General features: G+C 46.6%; 1 pseudogene; it reads right to left on the bottom strand.

Moving 5' to 3' along the window:
• Positions 1 to 5,376: 5,376 nt before the first annotated feature.
• Positions 5,377 to 15,379, bottom strand: LOC133884910 (disease resistance protein RGA2-like; annotated as a pseudogene).
• Positions 15,380 to 22,245: the final 6,866 nt, after the last annotated feature.

Here is a 22,245-nt window from a genome sequence, read left to right as displayed (position 1 = left end):
TCTGCTGAGGAACGTGTGCGGCAAAAAATTGATGCTCAATGCCATGTTCAAGGTAGAAAGCATCAAAGAGACAGTTCTTGAACTCGGTATCATTATAACTGTGAATTGTTTTCAATACATCGGGAAGTTCTTTGAACAATCTCAAAACTAAACTCCGAAAATGTGAGAACTCTTCATCCTTGCTCACAAGAAAGAAAACCCAAGAGTAGCGAGAGTAATCATCAACAATGGCAGGAATATAACACTTCCCACCGGCCGAACGAACCCGGGAAGGACCAAAATATCCATATGGAGAAGTTCTCTTGGTCGTTCAGTCATCACCAGATTGACTGGTGGGTAAGGACCGATAACCATCTTGTCATGCCGACAAGAAGCACAAACAAGGTTCTTCTCAAACATGAGCTTGGGCAATCCTCGGATCAAGCCTAAGGCACTCAAACGAGTAAGCAAATCAAAGCTCATGTGGACTAGTCTTCTATGACACATCCAAAGCTCAGAAGAAGGTTGAGCAAGTAAACACCGAGAAGAACCAGAAGACTCAGACAAATCAGCTCCAAAAACTCTCCCAACTCTAGAAATCTTGCAAATCAAAGCACCAGAAAAATCAAGAAGTTGAGAAGTATCGCGTTTAAAGCACACTACCAAGTCCTCATCTAGCAACTAAAATACAGATAGCAAGTTGTATCCCATATGCTCAACCAAAGCCACATCTTTGAGAGTGAAACTCTCATTTACCTTTACCATTCATTTGGCCTTCACTCTACCTTTCCGATCATCCCTGAAAGTGATGTACTCGTGATGCTTCGTCGGGGTGAGGCTGGAGAACTATGATGATCTCCGGTCATGTGGTGTGAACAACCAAAGTCGATAAGTCACTTGTTCTCCAGGCTTCCGCTTGCCACGTACATACAAGAAGAATAGAAGGTGGATGGCTTAGGACTGGGGTTAATCAGAAACTTCTTGGGAATCCAGTTCTGGGTCATCCGACTTGAAGTAGAAACAGTAGGTGCATGCAACTCAACACCAATACGCTGGGGATGAGTACCACAATGGGGAACACGTGGTCCGCCGAAGCGCTAGGACTCAAAGCCTCCGGCACGTGGATCAAAACCGTGTGAGCCAAGGTATGATCCACGCCAGGCAACATCTCTAGGAAGAGACTGAAAAGCGCTAGAGACTCATGGGTAGGAGCGAGAAAAAGGCTCATGTACACTAATAGAGGGACGATACATGTCCCAAGAACTCCACTCCCACTCACGTCGCTCATATCTCCTACGACGAAAGCAAAAACCAAGCAAGTGACCCTCCTTCTGATAGTAGGTGCAATGATAAAGTCTCTCAAGAGCTCAACTATTGGTCACTCTGGTCTCTCTCACAAGAGCTCTCACCTTAGGTTGTGGAGCTTTCTTGGGCTATGGTGCAGGTTTCTTCTTGATGGGTTGTGGTATGGGTTTCTTCTTGATGGGTGGTGGTGTGGCATTGATTTTGGACTTCTCAACATCTAGGGTGGTAGGTGTGGTGAACACAGTCTTACTCTCCCCATTGTACGTCACCCTCTCAAAACCCAACACAAAAGCCAAACCCACCTTGTCAACACACAACTTGGTCTTATCTAAGATCAAATTCATTTTTCCTTTGCCCTCTAAGCACTTCTCCACTAGAGAAAGGAGATACTCATTTTCAGTCAAAAGTTTTTGAACTTGCCCTCTAACCCAGCTGACCTTGTCCTGAAAGATAATGTAGGTGGAACAGTTTGGCTGCACATCCTTCGAACACCCAGCACTCTCTAATCTAGCTTCTAACTCCTTAAGACGCTTGTCTTTCAGTTTGACATCCTTTGCAAGAAAATGGCAATTCTTACAAGCACCCAAAAGAGTAGACCTAGACTCCTCCTCAAGGAGCTTCTTCTCAGCATTCTCAAGCCGACTGGCGACTTGAGTATGCACATTCCGAAGCTCAGCAAGTTCCAGCCATGACAATCAAACAACTTTCACACTCCTCAACATCCGGCCTAGACCTAAGCAATACAAGTTAAGAAGACACAGACTCATACTTAGGACTAAGATCCTTCAACTCACGCACAACTTTCTTAAAAAGCATATTCTGGCTAACAAGAGCATCATTTAAGGTATCTACTTGGATGGAAAGCTGGTTGTAGGAAAGTAATACCTCGAAAGGATCAAGATCGGGATCGCTGTCACTGTCGTTGTCATCCGCCATGAAGCAGAGGCTGGTGAAGTCCTTGACCTTCTTCTTATTCTTCACTTGTGGTTCCTCCTCTGAGCTCTCCTCCCCACTAGAAGAGGTGTCGACGTTGCTGAGAGTTGCAACAAACGCCCTAGAAGTCACCTTGATCGCCTTCCTGACCATCTTGTTGCGGTTCTTCTTGAAAAGGGGGTTCTTGTTCTTCTTCTTGTGCTTGTTGTAGTTGTGGTCGCTGTCCTCCCTATTCTTGAGCTTGGGGCAATCCTCCTTGAAGTGGGTGGTGTCACCACACTCAAAGCAGGCTTGAGAGCCACCCCTCCTCAGATCTCGGCGGTTGTTGTAGAAGCTGGTGAACTTCTTCACAATGAGGGCAAGGTCATCATCATCAAGTACCTTCACCTGCTCCTCTGTGATAAAAATAAGGGATGACAAAGAAAATCCACCAGATAAAGTGTTAGTACAAGAAACACCACCTCCAGAATGGTTGCCACCGCTACGTCCGGAAACTTGATGAATCTTCAATACTCAAGATCTTCACTTTACATATGCTACGATAGAGAGTATAGAGAAGCTTGATCGCCCATTCATAGTCAGAGTAGGGCAAAACATTAGTGGATCTAAGGTTGCTCATAATTCCATCAAAATGAGCAAACATAGCATCCAGAGATTCACTAAGTCCTTACACAAACATTTGGTATTCTTGGTTGTATTTGCTTTGGCGTCTGGCCTTAATCTGATTAGTGCCTTCATAAAAGACACTCAGAGTAGTCTAGATTTCCCAGGCAGTAAGGAGGTGCTGGACCCTATCAAACTCATTCCAACTCAAGGTAGTGAACAAAATATTTCTAGCCTTGTTGTTAGCCTTATACTGTTCGATTTGAACCTGAGTCGTGCGAGCAGCAGGAATCTTGTAGTTAGAATCAACTACTTCCCATATTGAACTTCCTTGACTTAGAAGATAAGCCTCCATGCACATCTTCCAGTACGAAAAGTCTCATCCATCGAATAACAGAATATTCCTACTTCTCTCCATATTGCATATGGATCACAAAGCTGGTTAAGGTCAACTAGTGATCAAACCGGCTGCGATACCAATTGTGGGACCGAGATAGGCGACTAGAGGGGGTGAATATGCGCCTTACAAATTTCTTACGAAATAGATTGCCTACTCTTTGTTCACCCAATGCTCCTCAAAAAACGCACAATCAGAAGCATAAACTTTAGAGAGACAAAGGGAGAAAGAAGGTTCCAAGGCAACATGACACTACAGATGAAATATGAACCATAGGTTCTATTTAAGACCATTCCATGTGTCTTTGTGCACAAAAGTTTAAAATTTGAACGAAAAGCAAAGCAAAACGACAGTCACCTAGATAAGCAATTCCTCAAGTTGATGGTCTAGAGGCAAGGGGATTCAAGATCCTCTCAAATACATGAGTATATAAACGTTTATGCCTCTAGCAACAAGAAGAACAACTTCTTAAGGTTGAAAAATCGCAGCTCAAAGGCAAAAGGCGAAAATCAACAAGAAAATTGAAAAACTTGCACTGAAGGCAAGGGAATCAAAAGAAGTAGACTAGAAGGAGATGAACACAAGCTCATGCGAGAAAATAAACTTTATTTAGCACATAGGTCAGCCCTATTTTAGACAGATTACAAAGTTTTTTCTCTCACAAAAACTCTAGCCTATTGCAAAGACTAAGCCTATCTTCTCCTCTACTCCAAAACATATCACTAGGCTCTCAAATGGCTGGCTCAACATCTCTCTACAGCCCTACCTCTCTATCTATAGGCCTAAGGAGGTGCCTTGGCTCTTCCTAGTTCCCAAAATATCCCCACCGGTAATACACTCCTACCTACCACCAGGGCATTTTGGTCCATTTTTCGCTCCGTCCATCGAACGGCCATGACTTCTTCATGACTTAGCTCCGCCTCAATGCAAGCTTCGCGATGATGCCATGTGACCCTCCAGTCCTCCCGCGGTTTTGTGGCCAAACCGCGAAATCCTAGCACACTTTTCAAAACATGACTAGTCGCCATTTGCTTGGCCTCAAGTAAGCGCTATGATGTCGATGCGTGCCCTCCGTCTTGCAATCTTGACCGCCGGCAAGTCTCTCCCACTCCCGATCCCTCAGGCTACCTTGTCACTTGCACCAGCATTCCCTTCGCTTAACTTTATCAACACGTCGTATTCATCCTTCTCCATCTATGCTTTGCTTAACCTCCACGTGTACCGCTAGGATCACCCTTGATCTTCCAGCACCAAGCCTCCCGCTTGGCCCCGATCATCTCATCGTCAACCGCCAAGTTGCATCCATCACCTGCACACCATAAAATAAGCAAACATGTTTCTCCTACTCCAAACCATCTCCAGGTTAGCTCAAAACAAAAGTCCTTAATTGAAAGCACATCCTATAGAATCGTGAACATCGGATGTTCCGGTGTGTTCTGCGTCTGAACACCAGACCATCCGGTGAGTCCAACTCCTTTGTGCACTGAAGAATCTTGCTTCTGCAAGACAAGGTCTGGTGCATTGCTCCAATGTTCACTGTCTAGACACCGAAACATTCTGTACATTCATATCTACCAGAACACACTGTTGCAATCCCTCTGCAAGAAAAGCTTTGTGTACTCTCCGGTGCTCACACGGCTCATCACCGAACTGTCGGGTGAGTACAACTCACCAGAACCCAGTTTGCATCCTTCTCTGCTAGAAATAGTCCGGTGATCACAAGTAGCCAACACCAGACAATCCGATACCTATTTCAAATTTTTTCACCAAACTGAAAACCTCCGGCATCAGTATCAGCACCACACCAGATCATCCGGTAAAGCCAATTTCCCAGGCGCCGGATAATCCGGTGAGAACAAATCACCTGGACTCAGAGAAAAACATTCCAATTCCATTCTCCTTCAACTCGAGTTAGTCATGAATAAAAACAAACATCAATAAACGCATACTAACCAAATCCAACTCAACTCAAACATTATCTATAAATCATCACACATATCACTCAAAGCTCTTATCCACTTGGTTTCTCATTGAGTCCTCACCGTCCTCCATATGCACACAGGCTGGCCTTTCTGCATAAGATTTGTAGGATGATCACCAAACGTTAGTAAGTATTTACTCGTGTAATCTCTCAGGCACTGAAATACGCAGCGCTAGAACTAAGCGTTCTGGTTGGTTCTCAGCAAGCTTGCAACTATGTTTTCTCCCATGAACACACTGTTCAACAACACAGCGATCTCCATGCCTAGGGATGCCAGCTTCGGATGATTGTCGGGGTTTGCGCTCCTGAACGTGAGCGCCTTGAAGAAGTACCGGTAAGCATCAGCGACAACGCACTCGACAGGCATCGAACGGAAGACACGCTCCTAGATCACTAGGTCATCATCTTGAAAATCTTCGAAGTCCTCCACTGAGCAGCATATGTATTGTGGGAGATAGCAAGGGTGAGTACATGAAGTAATCAACAAGTGTGGTAAAGCAATGACATGCAGGCTTTCAATAAGAATATGCTAACACTTGGTATATTTGCATAAATGCGAGTAATAAAAAGATATTTGGACGCAAAAGCATTAAACAATCATTAAGTGAAGGTAACCCGATTATCCAACTATTAGACTTCACCCAAAGCTAATCATCATGCAAACCATAACCATCTAGTACCACCAGCACCATAGCCATAACCATTCCACCACCTAATCATGTGAGGATCCAAGTCTCCCATATCCGTGGGCTCGATTGATATATCAGATTTTACACTCTGCAGAGGTTGTCCATCTTTACCCACGAGATGTGATTTCATCACCTGCAAGCAAGTGACTAAAGTCTCCATTATGCCAGTGCTGATTAGGCACATATCACACTACCTAAATTCTGCGGCCAGGAGATCACTGCAAGACTGTTACAAAGCTTCTTCCAGAATGTGCATGCCAGCTAAGGTTTCATCGCCAAGTTTTATGAAACAAACGCAGTTGTCCTACCCAGAAGCCCCCTCTTGCGCCAAGTGGTTCTCAGGATCTTAGATTCGTTGCCCACACGTCCACTACCACTTAACTAAAACACATCCACTCCTACATTCGGCACACACAAACTAGAATCCACTAATTAATAAGTCAGTCCCTCCCATAAAGGGTCGTGGTTGGTACGATACTTCTTGGGTTGTCGCTCTACGAACCGATCCTTATTTAGGTCACTTGAGCAAAGACTAAACTAACAACATATCTATGATCACCATCACAATCACCTATTTGCTCAAGGCCTAAGGTTCCATGTTTCTATACCATTAGCCAATTAACTTTCATTGTTGCAAAAGTTCATAAATCAAGTATAAGACACTTCCCAACATTCCCGACAGCATGGCTAAGCATTTCTATGCATAAAAGACACCTAACCATAGACCACTTAGGCTTCAAGGAATGATAAGGGAATATCTAGGTAAACCATAACATAGGTAACTACCCATCAAATTGACATTGTATGAAATTTTGTAAAACAAAACAATTTAAAAACATAGGTTCAAGATAATCAAGGACACTTGTCTTCTCCTTGCTGCTGCTCAGTGTACTCTACCTCTTGGTCTTGATGTTCCTCAAACTGATCCCGGACGTTGTCGACTAATCACACAATTACCGGCAAAGCACACAAACAAACACACTAAGAACAGAGCACAGAATAGAAGAACAACAAGATAAAACCTATCTAGAAAGATAGAGCTCAGAAAAACAAATCTAATGACACAAGAATCGCTCAAAGAGGAGCTAGAACGAAAAAGTTATGAGGCTTCTACTAAACAGGGGCTTTTCTGCAAAAAGGTCAGGGCTAAAACCTAATTTATTGGTCCAGGGAGTATTTGTAAAAAGATAGGGCTTAAAATTAATTATTAACAAGTCTAGGGTGCTTATTGCAAAATTTAGGACCTAGATCTAATTATTTAAACTAGCCAGAGACCTATTTGTAAAACTAAGGCTGACTTGGCTCGGTTGGCTTGCGTGGCGCACACGTGGACGCTAACCGGGGCAAAAGGCGCTGACTGGGTTATGGAGTGACATGTGGCGGCTTCTAACTGGCTAGCCAAGGGGTAAGTTTTAATCTAATCCGGACCACACGATCTAGATCGGATGACTGAGGAACAAGAGGGATGCCGAAGGGGATCGATATGGTCGCTCAGGGGTGGCGGTGAACAAAACACAGCGGCGCATGGCTGGAAAACACGTCGGACGATGCTTCGGTGCACGGCGAGCTACTACGAGTGGCAAAATATGGAGAGGAGGCAACGGCGAACTCGATTGATGGCTTACCTCGGGCGATGCGGCTCGGGAGGAGGGTCAACGGAGGAGGCAGAGGTGCTCGGGATTTCAATAGGAAGATGGCTCTGACGATCGGGAAACGAAGACGGCGGCTGCACGGGCTTTGGTGGGTGGTGGTGGATCTGTTGATCAGCTTGGACGGCATAACTCGGTGCTAGAACGGTGCGGCGGCGAGCTAGACCGACGCGGTGGCTATGGTGGCGGCGGCGGCTAGGTCTCGGCGAGATGGCTCGGGTTTCGGTGACTTCGGGATGAGATGAGAACGGGGAGGAGGTCTCGAGTTATATAGGTGGGCGGAGAGGACGTGGGGAGGCTCGGGACTCTCAGCGGCAGCGCGAGACCAACTCGGACACGATGCGGGTTCGAAACTGGCTCGGAGACGATGACGCAGCGAAGGCAGAAACGGGCGCGACACCTTCGACTGAGCAGGCTGGCGAGCGGGCACACTGGGCTGCGGCGCGGGCTGAGCAAGCTGGGCCAACGTAGCTGGGCTGCTCGGCTGACGGGGCCCAGGCAGGGAGAGAAGGGGAAGGAGAGGGAAAAGACTGGCTCGGGCCAAGCCAAGGTGAGGGAGGAAAAGGGCCAGGCTAGATTTAGATGTGAGATTCCACTTCTTGAGAGACTTTAATGAGAAAGGAGACATTGAGTTGAGCTATATAGATAACCAACACCAGCTAGCCGATATCTTTACCAAGTCTCTAGATGCAACAAGGTTTATCTTTCTGAGGGGAAAGTTTGGTGTGTGCCTTCCCTATAGCATTGTGTGAGGGGGAGTTGCCTTTGTACATACTCTATCTTACTTTTGTTGCATTTGTATTGCATAACATTCTTGTAAGATGATCATGTTAGCAAGCTTCACTTATATGTTCTTTGCATTTTCTTGTACTAGTTGTGAATTTGTGCTAAGTGTAGTGGATATATAACAATTTGTGCAAGCTTAGGTTCTTCTTGAAACATGACATAAAATCTATTGAGCAAGCTTGTCTTTTCTAAGAATGAACTTAAAATATGAACATAATCTCTTGTCACCCTTGAGTGTTTACTTTAGCTTGATCAGTGCTTAAATTAGAGCTAGTTCTATGAAAAGCTTGTGCTAAGCCGCTTTGTTCAGTTCAGCGGATTGTGGATCTTTGATCTTTGTCTATGTAAATATTTAACTCATAATTAACTCTTGGGAGAGCATGTGCTTTTTTATGTCACAAAGTCACAACTTGTTTTGGCTTTGTGAAAAATTGCATATCTTGAATCCTATGTTGAGTTAATAAAATGAAGGATCTAGTTTTGAGCTAAAATTGAATCCAATACGGTGGCTTAAGGCTTCTTGTGGTTTGCCAAAGAAGTGAACTCATGATTGCTTAAAACTCACTTGAGGATAGTTAAATGATCGAATGAGAAAGTTAACTTATGCTTTTTAATGTGCTAAGAATGTTCTTTTTCATGTTGTTAAACTAAAGCTTGGGTTGATATGTGAGTGTTTGCATAGCCCGTCGGGTTGAACTTGTTTGTCTAGTTTGAACTTGATATAGCACTAGTTTTTTCTAATCTTTGCACTGATCATGAAACTGTGGATGTTTTTGTGGTGACATCTTTTGGATAATTGAACAACATAATCAAAACTTGTTTCACTCCCGGTGCTTGTGATATTACTCACTTCGAGACTTTGTGCATCTTTGAGTTATATTGTTTACTTCTCCTGGTGCTTTGACATCTCTAGTCCTTGCAACTGCTTTGTGATCTATATGTGAAGCTTTGTAGGTTTATATTTTATTTACACATCTTTTGCATAGTCATGTATCCTTGATGTTTGCATTGCCAAATGGGGAGAAAATATGTCCAAAGATATTATGCACAAATATTCAACAAAGGAGGAGAAAATTGCATTTATCTAGAAATGAAAGGAAAAAAAATAGAATATATGTAATCATCAAGGAGGAGAATGTGTTCTTGGGTTTTTGAGTTTTTCTTGCTCTTTTGAGGTTTTTAGCTTGTCTTTGCCTCTCTTAACACTTTTGCAACATTTCTTATGCTAAGTGATATATTTTGCTCTTTCTCAAGTTTTTATCACTCGGATTAGCTTATCTTAATTTCTTTAAACCAAAATTTTTGTGCTTTGAGGGTTATCAATGCACTCATCAAGGGGGATATTGAGAAACCAAGTTGAAATATGCCTAGTTTACTTGTGATGAGTGATTGACATTGGTATTTATTTGGTTTGATGATTTTCGGTTTTGCATGAGCTTTGATGTGATTTGAATTGATTTGGGATTTTATTTGAGCATATTGATTATGGATTAACTGGAATTGGAGTTGTAGATATGTGTTTGCTTGTCTCATAATGTGCAGCTGATGGATGGAATTTGGTGATCGATGGCGGGATGATCGGGGTCAAGCGGAGTGCTTGGTGCTGGACGATCCAAGAGGTCGGGCGGAGTCAAGGGTGCTATCTGAACACATGGATGCCAAGCAAAGCATGGAAGACGGATGAAGACGACGTGTTAAAATAGTCGAGCGAAGGGGGTGGCGGTGCAAGTGACAAGGCGGCCCGAAGGATCGGGAGCAAGAGAGACTTGCCGACGATCAGGATCGCATGATAGAGTACACGTGTCGATATTGAAGCGTTTGCTTAAGGTGTAAGCAAGACAGTGAGTCACGCTTGGAGAAGCGTGCACACGATTTCGCGGTTTGGCGTCAAAACCGTGGGAGGACTGAAGGAGTACGTGGCACTATCACGAAGCTAAGTTGTGAAGGCGCCGCAGCCTCCGATAAATGGAGAAGAAAATAGACCAAAATACCCTCAGTGGTAGGTAGGAGTGTACTATAAGAGAGTGATATTTTGGAAAAAAGCTAGGAAACTTAGGAGTCAAGTTTTCTAGACCTATAAATAGAGGGGTATAGCTATAGGAGAGTTTGAACTAGCAACTTGAGCCCCCTTGTGCCACCTATTTGAGAGCTTAGAGCTAGAGTTTTAGATGAGAGAAGGATGAGTGATTAGCCTATGTAATATGTGAGAGTTGATAGGGAAATCTTTGTAATTTAATATGGCTGACCTCTTTGAGTAATGAAGTTTATGCTTTCGCATATGTTTGAATTTCCCTCCTTCTAGTTTTCCTTTATTGGTTCCCTTGCAAATTTGCAAGTTTTCAATTTTTGGTTTTGATTTTCGTTTTGGTTTTTGGGCTAAAATTTCAACATCTTGTGAGTTTATTCTTCTTGTTGCTAGAGATATAAAATTTGCATACACACGTTTATGTGGTAGGGTTTTGAATTCCTTTGCCTCTAGACAATTAACTTGGAGAGTTTCGTTGCTCGGTGTTTATCTTTTCTTGTTTCATTGGAAGTTGTGATCTTTCGAGTGTTAAGACACATGGATTGATCTTAAATAGAACATATGGTTCATATACCATCTGTGGAGTCGTGTTGTTTTGATTTTCTCTTGTTAAAACTTCTCTCTATTTCGCTTGAGTTTTGAGGTGCATTGAGTGATCCAAATAGGAAAAGATCATCAATTTCGTAAGAAATTTATCAGGACATCTATTCATATCTCTCTAATCTTCAATCTTGTTCCTACACTTCACTTCCAAATGGCATGTAACTTCTTGAAGAGTATAACTTTTTGCATTGCCTTTCGTCTAGTACTAAATTATCAGCATGCTCCATGACAATAAGTATCCTTCCATGTGAACCATGGGCTTGCTTCTTCACTACACCACTGTCTTCTGGAGCAGTAGGATCTCCGCTGCATAGAACTATTGAAGAGAAGTGGTTGCGCACCCTCTCATCATAACAGACATGCTCAACGAGGGTGCTTTTACCAACCCTCGGTGGACCGATTATCGGAAGCACTTGCAAACTTTCCACCCCTTGAAGCTCTGGCTGCAACAAGAAGCTAATGATCTTCTCCATCTCTGCCTGGCGGCCAAACATGCACTTCTCCAGAAACAAGTACTTTCTATAAGGCTCGCGGCTGATGGGAGAATAGGATTTCAGGAAGACAATGAACTCTGCCATGTCGCCAATGATGCTATGCAGGTTTCATAGCATATTGTGCACCTCCTTCACCCCATCACCTTGAAATGGCATGCTCATCCTCCTGGTAGAGAAGCACAAGCGCTTGGCTAGACTGAATTTGGATAATGCAAAGGGTTGATCACCAACCTGATCATTGCCCCTCTCTTGTTGCAGCACCCGATACCTGAAAGTATCAAACAGGTAGCAGCCTTCGTACATCGCCTCTCTCAACATGTGAAGTTGCTGCAACATCGCTTGGTTCCTGATGTGCCGCCCCTCGGCCTCCTCGACGGTGGCCTGCACTCTCAGAAGCACGCGGAGAAGTTGTTGCAAGCTCTCTCTGTAGGAACGAGAATGGCGACTAGAGGGGGGTGAATAGGCGTCTCAACAAATTTCTTTCGAAATAGATGGCTTTTTCCTATTTCTCACTCAACGCACCTCAAAACGCTCAAGCGGAAGCAAAAGAATTAGAGATACAAAGTAAGAAGACTACTTCCATGACAACATGACTCCACAGATGGAATATGAACCATAGGTTCCATTCAGGACCATTCCATGTGTCTTTGTGCACAAAAACTCGTAACTTCCAAAGAAACTAGATAAGATGGACACAGGACAAGGTTATCCTCCAAGATGATAGTCTAGTGGCAAGGGGACTCAAGACCTGCTCAAATACATGAGTATGTAAGTATTTAAGCCACTAGCATCAAGAAAAACAACCCTGTAAAGGTGAAATATTGCAGCTCAAAGAAAAAGATCATTGGGCAAAAATCCTCTCCAAGTTGATGATCTAGAGGCAAGGGTACTCAAGACCCATGAGCATACACTCGTATGTGAGTTTTTATGCCTCTAGCAACAAGAAGAATGATATCACAAGGTGCTGAAATTTCAGCTCAAAAATCAAAACGAAAATCAAAACCGAAAATCAAAAAACTTGCAAACTTACAAGGGAACCAATAAAGGGAAACTAGAATGAGGGGAATTCAAGCATATGCAAAAACATAAACTTAATTACTTAAAGAGGTCAGCCCTATTTTAGGCGGATTACAAAGATTTATCTCTCAAAACTCTCACCTATTACATAGGCTAAGCACTCATCCTTCTCTCCTCTAAAAACCTAGCTCTTAGACTCTCAAATGAGTGGCACAATGGAGCTCAAATGGCTGGTTCAAAGCTCTCTCTAGCTCTATCCCTCTATTTAGAGGCCTAGAAAACTTGGCCATTAAATTTCCTAGCTTTTCCTCAAAATACCATTCTCTTATAGTGCACTTCTACCTACCACCGAGGGCATTTTGGTCAATTTTCTTCTTCATTCATCAGACGGCCGCGGCGCCTTCACGACTTAGTTTCGCCTCGACGCAAGCTTCGCGATGGTGCCACATACTCCTCCAATCCTCCCACGATTTTGAGGCCAAACCGCGAAACCGCCTGCACGCTTCTTAAAGCGTGACTCACCGCTTTGCTTACACCTTAAGCAAGCGCTTCGATATCGACGCGTGTACTCCGTTATGCGATCCTGACTGCCGGCAAGTCTCTCCCGCTCCCGATCCCTCAGGCCGCCTTGTCATTTGCACCGGCATCCCCTTCGCTTGACTTCGCCGTCTTCATCCGCCTTCAATGCTTTGCTTGACCTCCATGTGTTCAGCTAGGATCACCCTTGACTCCGTCCCGCCTCCTTGATCGTCTGGCACCAAGCACTCCGCTTGGCCCCGATCATCTCGCCGTCAACCGCCAAGTTGCATTCATCACCTACACACCATGAGATAAGCAAACACATATCTCCAACTCCAATTCCAATTAATCCATAATCATTATGCTAAAATGAAGTCTCAAATCAATTCAAATCACATCAAAGCTCATACAAAACCGAAGATCATACAAAACCGAATAAATGATAATATCAATCACTCATCACAAGAAAACCAAAACACATTTTAACTTAGTTTCTCACTCTCCCGCACCCTTCTGCCGCTGGTAGTACCTGTCGACGATGAAGGATACTGATCTGCTGACAAGATCCCCGTGAAATGCAGAAACGAACCTCTTTTCTGAAAGAATGGTTCAGTTCATCACTGGTCTCTAACAACTGTATGAGCTGAGACAGAGCCAGCCAGACAGGTTACCTAAATGTTGTAAGACTAGCTACAAGGATCTGTGCTGTTTCTGCCAGTTGACTAGATTTTTAGGCGATGGCTGTGTAGATTTGTGCGAGTTTGTGTGTGAAAAGCACGTAAGGTGCTGTTTTGGTTTGCACGTGTTTGACTGTTCGAAGTAACCATGTCAAATATTGGTTTGCAAGCTACGGCTTCTTCATTAATTAGTTGACAAGGTTGGGCAAGGTTGGTGGAATTCCACACATCAACCATGTAACAAATTAATGGAGATGTTGACAAATTCCACACATCAACCATGTTAACAGATGTGTGGAATTGAGTTGTGACAACTCTCGAGTCTTTTGAGTCCAATATTTGACATGTTGACGAGTCTGAGATTCTTGTAACCGTAGCTTGCGGTTAACAGGAATTAAGATAGAAGTGCTTACGCCCAACATGTAGGATCGAGTCAGAACTTCTTCAGTTGTACACCGATCTGCATTCTGCAGCAGGCGTCCAAGCTCACATGCTTGACTCTGAACGTCCTCTTGTTTCATTCCTCATTGGCTATTGTTTACTGAATTTCTAAAAGAAAATAAGTCTGTACGGCTTGGACCAATGGAGCTTAGATACGATTCCCTGATGAACAAAATGAAATGACCGAAGCGACTGCTTGGACCATTGGAGTTTAGATACGATTCCCTGATGAACAAAATTAAATGACCGAAGTCAGTGCACGTGCAATTTCTTTTTTTTTTTTGAACGAAACAGCACGAGAAAATGCTGATATCTATTGCATAAAGAAGAGAGTTCTGTACATGGTAGCAGCCCCGGGGGGAACTAGAGGAGCCAAAGAAAGAAAACAGAAAACAAGAAAGGATTAGCCTCTCGGAATGATACTCGCAAGTCAGCGCGCTCCCGCCAGGGCCCATGTTCTTCCCTCCTCTTTGATCTTGGCAAAAAGCGACGTCACGGAAAGCTCTTTGTGGTCGAAAATTCTTGCATTATGTTCCTTCCAGATCTCCCAAACAACTAGCAGGATTAGAGATCGGCTAGCTCTCTTTGGGATTCCTTGTGTGAAGGCTAGCATCTTCCACCACTCATGCACTGAATTGCTTTGGCGCCAGGAGGATGGTTGGAGTTCCCGATACGCAACCCATGCCACAATTACAGTCCAAACCCTTCTCGAGTATCTGCAATCAGCAAGTAAATGATGTGCCGATTCCGATGTGTGCCTGCATAGAGGGCAGTAAGTGCCGTTTGGCCATCCCCGTGCAGCTAGTCTGTCCGCGGTCCAAACGCGGTTTTGAATGATGAGCCATGCAAAAAAACATGCATTTTGGAGGAGCCCAAACTTTCCAAATCATTATGCTGTGTAAGGTCCTCGCCGATCCGATAAATTGTGCTCCATATGCCGAGGATGCCGTGTAAGTGCCCGTAGTGTTCAGCTTCCAGGAGATTTCATCCTTATGATCTGAGTTGAGCTAGAGACTTTGAGTCGCATTCCATAGTAGGACGAATTCCTGAAGGGTTACCGAGGTGATATTGCCTTGCAAATTCAGATTCCGCATCCATGTGCTGTCTCTAAGAGCCTCCTTGATCGAAACCTTTTTCTTCTCTGAAAGCTTGTAAAGATTTGGCGCTAGGTCTTTTGGATGTTGGCCTTGCAGCCAGCCCGAGAGCCAGAAGCTCGCTTTTGCACCATCTCCAATGGTAATCGAGGTCACTGCTGCAAAAAAGCTTACTGCCAATATCATCGCACGGCATACCCATACCTATCCAAGGTTTGTCTGTCGATCTCCATTCTTACCATAACCATCGGAGACGTAAAGCTCTTGCAAATTTCTCCAAGTCTAAAATTCTTAGGCCTCCCGAGTGTGTTGGCCGACACACTGCAGCCCAATTGACTTTGCATTTACCTCCTGTCAAGTTTCCTTCGCCAGCCCACAAAAACTGTTTTCTGTTGTGATCAAGCTTCTTTAACACCTCCTTTGGCACTTTGAGGGCTATGAGGAAGTACACAGGTTGTGAGGAAAGCACGATCTTGACTAAGGTGGCTTGGCCGGACTGGCCTAAATTTTTCCCTCACCAACTTGTGAGCCGCCCCGCTGCTTTGTCAGCAAGAGGTTGGAAGTCAATTGTTCGGAGCCTTCGAATTGCAAGGGAGAGGCCTAAATAATTCATAGGAAAAACTGCACGTGCTGCCATGAAATCTTGGAGAATCTCATTGAGGTTTACATTGTCACACCTTATCAGAGCCACCAAAGATTTTTGCAGATTTTTTTTTAGACCCGAGGCACTTCCAAAGTTGTCGAGGATTTGCACTAGAACCTGCACATCCTCCTTGACCGGATTAACAAAGATTGCGGCGTCATCTGCATACATCGAAGAACGAAGCCATGTGTTCCTTCCCCTAAGCTTGCTCAGAAGACCTATTTCTGTTGCTTTGGTCAAGATTTGTTGGAGAGGGTTGAAAGCTAGAATGAAGAGGAGAGGTGATAGGGGGTCGCCTTGCCGGAGGCCGCGACCATGGCGGACGACCGCGTCAGGGATGCCATTCAACAAAACTCTGGAGGACGAAGTGGCGAGCAGGGAGGCAATCCAGTCCCGCCAGCGCGAGGGAAAACCTCGATGTTGCATCAAAGCCAGAAGGTAATCCCAACGAACCGAGTCAAAAGCTTTGGAGATGTCAAGCTTCACTAGGAGTATTGGAGTCTTTGTCCTATGATATCGCCTAGCCAAGTTGCGAACATAGAGGAAGTTGTCATGAATGCTTCTACCTCGTTTGAAAGCACTTTGGCAGCAAGGAATTAACTTGTGCATGAGGGGCGCAAGACGGAGGACCAGCACTTTTGAGAGGATCTTGGCCACCCTATGGATTAGGCTAATTGGCCTGAAGTCAAGTATGTTGACTGCCCCTTCTTTTTTGGGAATGAGAGTAATGTTAGCTGAGTTGACGATGTGCAGGTGGGAGCATCTCAAGCTGTGAACTGAGTTGAAAACTGCAATTAGGTCTTGCTTGATTAAGTTCCAACACGACCTGAAGAAGTTCCCGGTGAAACCATCTGGCCCCGGAGCCTTGTCGCTAGGCAGCTCCTTTATTGCTGCGAAAATCTCATCTTCAGTGAAAGGAGCATCGAGAGAGCTTAGGTGAACAGATGGGAAGCCTAGGGTATTCCAATTTATGTCCCTGTCTCTGGGCGGCGGGTGGCAGAAAATGTTGGAGAAGTGAACTTGAACTATATGTGCCTTCTCCTCATGTGAGACCGCCCACCCACTTCCATTTTGAAGGCATTGAATGTGATTCTTCCTGCAACGTGCGTATTTGGTATTGGCATCTCCCTCTTTTAGGTTGGTGATTCGGGAAGATTGTCGCTTTCTTGCTCTCTCGATAACAGCAAGGCCCATTACTCTACGCTTGAGACTTGCCCGTAGACTGAATTCTACTTGTGTAAGAACCATGTTTTCTTGTGCAACGTCAAGGCGTAAAATGACATCCTGCGCCATTTGAAGTTTAAGTTTTGCCTCTGAGAGAAGCAATTTGCTCCAAGACCTTAGACTCCGTGCCGTATTGCTAAGCTTCTGGTTAAGTCTGTGGATTGGTTCTGTGTGGCAAACCAGCTGCAGCCAAGGCCCCTACACCACCTCCATGAAACCAGGAATCTTTGTCCAGAAATTCTCGAACCTGAAAGGTCGCGGACGTCTCAGCCCACTTTGGGTTGATAAGAGGAGTGGGCAATGATCTGATGCAGAGGAACCAAGGGCGTATAAAACATGATGATCAAAAGTCAGATCCCAACCCTCATTACAGAAAACTCGATCTAGCCTAACCAAAGTCCGAGATCGTCGCTCATTGCTCCAGGTGTACTTTCTATCCTGTAAGTGAATCTCCCGAAGTTCACAGAAATTCAGAGCGGTACAGAAGCGTCTCATCAACGAGGGGTTTAAATTGTGGTTGTTTTTGTCTTTTGCACGGTAAATGAGGTTAAAATCCCCTAGGATTATCCACTTCCTGTCACCTTCTAGCTTGAGGCGGTGAATGTGTCACAGAAAGGCATTTTTTCGGAGGTTCTTGAAGGGCCGTAGACTGAGGTGAGCAAGAAAGTGGTGGAGCAATGCCTCATGGTTATAAGTGCAGAGATGGAATATCTGGCCACGGCAACCTATTGCACATCAATAACATTCTCATTCCATAGAAGTAGGATTACCCCTCTGGTGCCCTGAGCTTGTTTATACGCAAAAGAGCTCAAATTGTAGCCTCCCAGATATGCAGCAAGAGAAGCGTCTATGTTGCGCAATTTGGTTTCTTGCTGGCATGCTAAATGACATTTCATAGCCGAGAGCAATTCATGGATTGTGGAACATCTTGCCACTGTGTTGAGACCTCTAGCATTCCAGCAAATTATATCTAGGTTTGTAACTGTCATCGAAAGGGTGATGAGCTCGGTAGAAGGAATGCTTTAAGCTGTAGAAACTCTGAAACCTGGCTTGTTTTGCCGTCAGCAACAAAGGCAGTGGCCGTCACTATCGCCTGATACACAGGAAGCAAGGTAGTAGAGGGGCAAGCTAGGAAGGCTAAGTAGGTGAAGTTTAGAGAAACCAGGCTGCGCAGCATCACAATCAGAGCACAAGCATTACCATACATCAGGCGAACCTCTACAGTTTCTAAAATAAAAACTGTCTGTTGAAAGGCGGGCATGGTTGATGCACGTATAAAGTTGGAGCTGCTGATCATATAAGCGATATCAGAAGGCAGAGGTTCTGAAAACATGGATAGGCCGTGAAACATTGATAACAAGGTCTAGCTCTAAGAGGCCGTGCAGACGTAGCAACTAGGCAGCTGCAGACTCAGGCACATCAGGTAGATCAGCCACCCCTTCTCCAGCAAGCTCAATCATCACCCCGTGCATATGGCCGGCGACCTCATCGTCGATGTCGAAGAGCACCGTAAGAGCAGCGATGACGTGCGTCAGAAGGGGTCCGTCGAACATTGCCATGTACTTGGTGAGAGCCTCTGCAATCGGAGGATGATCGTCTGCCTCGTTTAGGAGGCCAAGTCTACGGCAGAGCACCAGGTGCGCCCGCTCCATCGTCGTCATCCGCGATTGCTTGGCGATGCGTGCATTGCGTCGAAGGTTGGACATGTTGAAGACCCGTCTGCACCGAGACGGTTGGGGGATCTGTGACACTCGTGATGATGCGTTAAGAGCTAGTGTAAGTTGAAGTGGCGGTTTCGCTGCAACAAAAAGGCAATCGGTGGTTAGCTTGGCGGCAATAGGAGTTGTTGGGTCCACCTCCATCGTCCTGGTGGTAGCCAGGAGGTGGTTGCAGTTCGCCACTTGGAGTTCGATGTCAATGTCTGATGCCATGATGGATTGGTCCATTCTTGGAGCAGCGGAGTCCGCAGCAGAAGCTGTAGCACCGATCAAAATCGCAGGTGCCGCCATTGTTGTTGTAGCTGCAGGAAATTCCACCGTGGGCGTGGTCCTTGTGGGACCCGCCGGGACAGAAGGAGCAGAGGCAGCATGGGGGACTTGGTGTGGGCCCTGCTACCAGAGAGGGCGGTCGATACCCACGTCTTCCCCCTCGCGTGCAGCAGCAGCAGCAGGGGTGATCAGTGGTGAAGTCGCTGCTAGGTGCAGAGACTTATCGAAGAGGTCAAGAGCGTCTTCAACCGCCTGCTCGGTGATGGTTGGAGGGGAGGGCAATTGCAGGCGACCGCCTTCGAAAGCAGATAGGATGTCATTTCCCAAGCACGGCAGTTGTGGTACGCCTGAGATATTGCGCTGATCAGTGGACCGGCAAGATTTGGTGATGTAGGCCTCTGCTTCCCTTAAACAGCGAGCAGTGTTTTCCTGCAAAACATGGAGCTGTGCATTGACCGGTAGGAAGGCCGCCTGAACATGTTCTTTTACCTGATCTCTTAGCAGCTTCTGCAGGTCGCCCCACAAGGCGGGTGTTTGAAATGTAGAGCAGTCTTGAAGGCTTGATATCTCCTTGGTCCTAGGCTCAACCGTCAATGGCGGACCTGATAGCTGAGAGATCTCTGTGGTTGGGGTCGTTGAGGTCTGGCGCATCTAGCCGTCAAGTTGACTCCGCCCATCGGGACAACTACCATTCTCTTCCCTCCGCCTAGGGGAGCGCGAGTACTCACGGCAGAAAGCTTGTTGCAGGTTACCTTGCCGGTTGTTGCCAAAGCCATGGCGGTGATGGTCGCCATCGTTGTCGTCACGGCGGCCGCGTAGGGAGTCGTTTGGGTGCTCGGTGTTGCAGCTATGCCCTCCGTTGTGACCTTGGCCATCCAAAAGCACGCGGTTCCCGGGGATCTCCCGGAGAGCCCGGCGTAGCTTGACTCGATCCTGGTCTGCCGAGCGAGCTGAGTCGCCATCCGCCACCCCATAAAACCAGTCAAAGTGCTGACGCGTCGGAGAGAGAGGAGCCTGGGCATATCTTACGTTGCTGATGTGCACTGCTATTGCTGAGAAGTCTTCAATAACCTCCAGATGTACAAAGACCTGGTGCTTGCTTCCCTGCTGCCAAGGAGCTGGCTGCATTGCTGATACATGAGTGGTGGAGGAATGGTCAGACCCTGCACTGTGAGAGAAAATAAGCCACACTACCTTAGGGATAAGGCCCGGGTTGGACGTCGAGGCCCACAGCGCAATGTGGCAGGTGTGTTCCGGTTGAGAGAGATCGGCCTCAATACACTGAAGCGAGCAGGAGCACCCCACTATGCGTTCCACGATGTCCAGGGTCCAAGCATGCCTTGGGACGTCATCCAGGCACAACCGAACTCTGAAGAGGAGCTTCATTGCAATGGCCTTAGATAGACTGCGCCATGGACCAAGGTGGAGCTCGATGCCATGCCTTTTGATGCATTGACGCCGGCGGGCTTCTTCACAATGGCGCCTTTGGTGGAACTTAAGGAGGAAGGCTTCAGGATGGTGCCGCGTGACGATGACATCCCCGCGGTGGAGCCGTAGCTCAGCTAGGACGGCATCTTCAACATCCCGAGCTCCCGCACCTGGAGGGAGGTGAACAGCCCACAGCACAAGTGCGTTTGCCTCCCACGCCAGACGGTCGTGCTCCAGATCAACGGAAATGGGGACGAAGCAGTCTTCTTCAACAGGACGTGCAGCAGGATCACCGAGCCCAGACTCAGCGGGAGGCGTCGCATGCCTCATAGGCTGGCACTCCCTATATGGAGCAGCATGGCGAGGGGGAGCAGTGACACGATGAGGAGAGCGACAATCCCTCTCCCTGTGCCCAGAGCGCATGCACCGGAAACAGCGAACTAGATCCCTGCAAGCAGCAGCTCTGTGATCGGGAGCCAGGCAAATGAAACAGCGACCCTTAGTACGCTCCTGGAACAGAGCAAAAGTGGAGGACGAGCGAAGAAGGGGGATCCTAGAGTCCTTAGGTGGCATTCGACCTGCCCTCCCGTCCTGTCGACTTAGGGAAGGTTGAGGCGTCACGTCTGAGCTCTCCACTTTGCGCCACCAGTGCCGGCCACTGACTATGGTCCAGCCCGACTCCTCGCGCGCACCGCCGAATCCCGCGCACTGCTCGGCAATCCACGGGGCGATGCCGGGAGGGGATTATGGTGACGGACTGGAAGGGGTTCATAGAGACGAGACCGGGCGCCAGAGTGGAGCCTTGGAGGGCTCGGGGCGAAGCGAACACGTCGGCCGACAGGGCGAAGAGGTGAGACAGGGCGCTGATGGAGGTGTGCTGAAGCGAAGTCCAGGGAGGAGCGCTTCACAATCTCGGCGTAGGAAGGTGGCGGCGAGGTGGCAAAATCCGGGGTGGCCGGCATGAAGGCGACGTCGGCAGCGCCGGCTGTAGGGGGTCCTGGCGGAGGTGGCGGCGGCGAGATAAAGGTGTAGAGCTGCAGATCTAGAGCTGGGCTATCAGGATTGGCCCCCGAGGAGGTGGACACGGCTTGGATCTGGAGGGAGTGGGTGCTCACTGGATGGGGCGAGCGCCGAAGGATTGCGATGCGGGTCTAAGACGGCGGCGGCGAGGGCTGTGGGGGCAGCAGGAAGGTGGTGAAGCTTTCGGAATGGTTGTTGGCCACTTGCTTACCCGCTGGGCCGCAAGGACCAAAGAAAAGGGGGAGATCCTGAGGGAGGGGAAACGGGGATGGTTGGAGGTTGAAGATCTCTGGAGGGGAGGGCGAAAAAATGATGGATTGAAGGGGATTTGGTGGATTTTGGTGGTGGTTCGTGGAGTCGCCCGAATAGCCGTCAGAGAGGCCTAACGGCTCCATCCTCCTCGCCTGCAGAAAATCACCCAAATGAGAAAAATCCCACGTGCAATTTCTACGATTGTCAGCAGAGAACATGTGGCACTCCAAAGTTTCAGAAATCTGAAGTCTGTCTGGTAGGTTGATACAGGACGAGAAAGAGTTCAACGAGGACAAAGAGGATGCGCCCTTTGACGTTTCTGGAGGTAGAGTCGTCCATTCGCACACCGCACGTCGGTGATCACCGGCATACAAAACATATTGACGATCTGATAATGATATTTACGTCCTTTTGCCCTGTAGAACCCCAGGTTACAAACAGCTGGATAGAGAGAGGAAAACATGTCTGTACTCAAAGATTCAGCTACTAACTACAAT

This window comes from Phragmites australis, chromosome 1 (genome assembly GCF_958298935.1).
Source record: "Phragmites australis chromosome 1, lpPhrAust1.1, whole genome shotgun sequence".
In the NCBI taxonomy this organism is placed as follows: domain Eukaryota; kingdom Viridiplantae; phylum Streptophyta; class Magnoliopsida; order Poales; family Poaceae; genus Phragmites; species Phragmites australis.
This window is presented reverse-complemented; position numbering and strand designations above follow the sequence as displayed.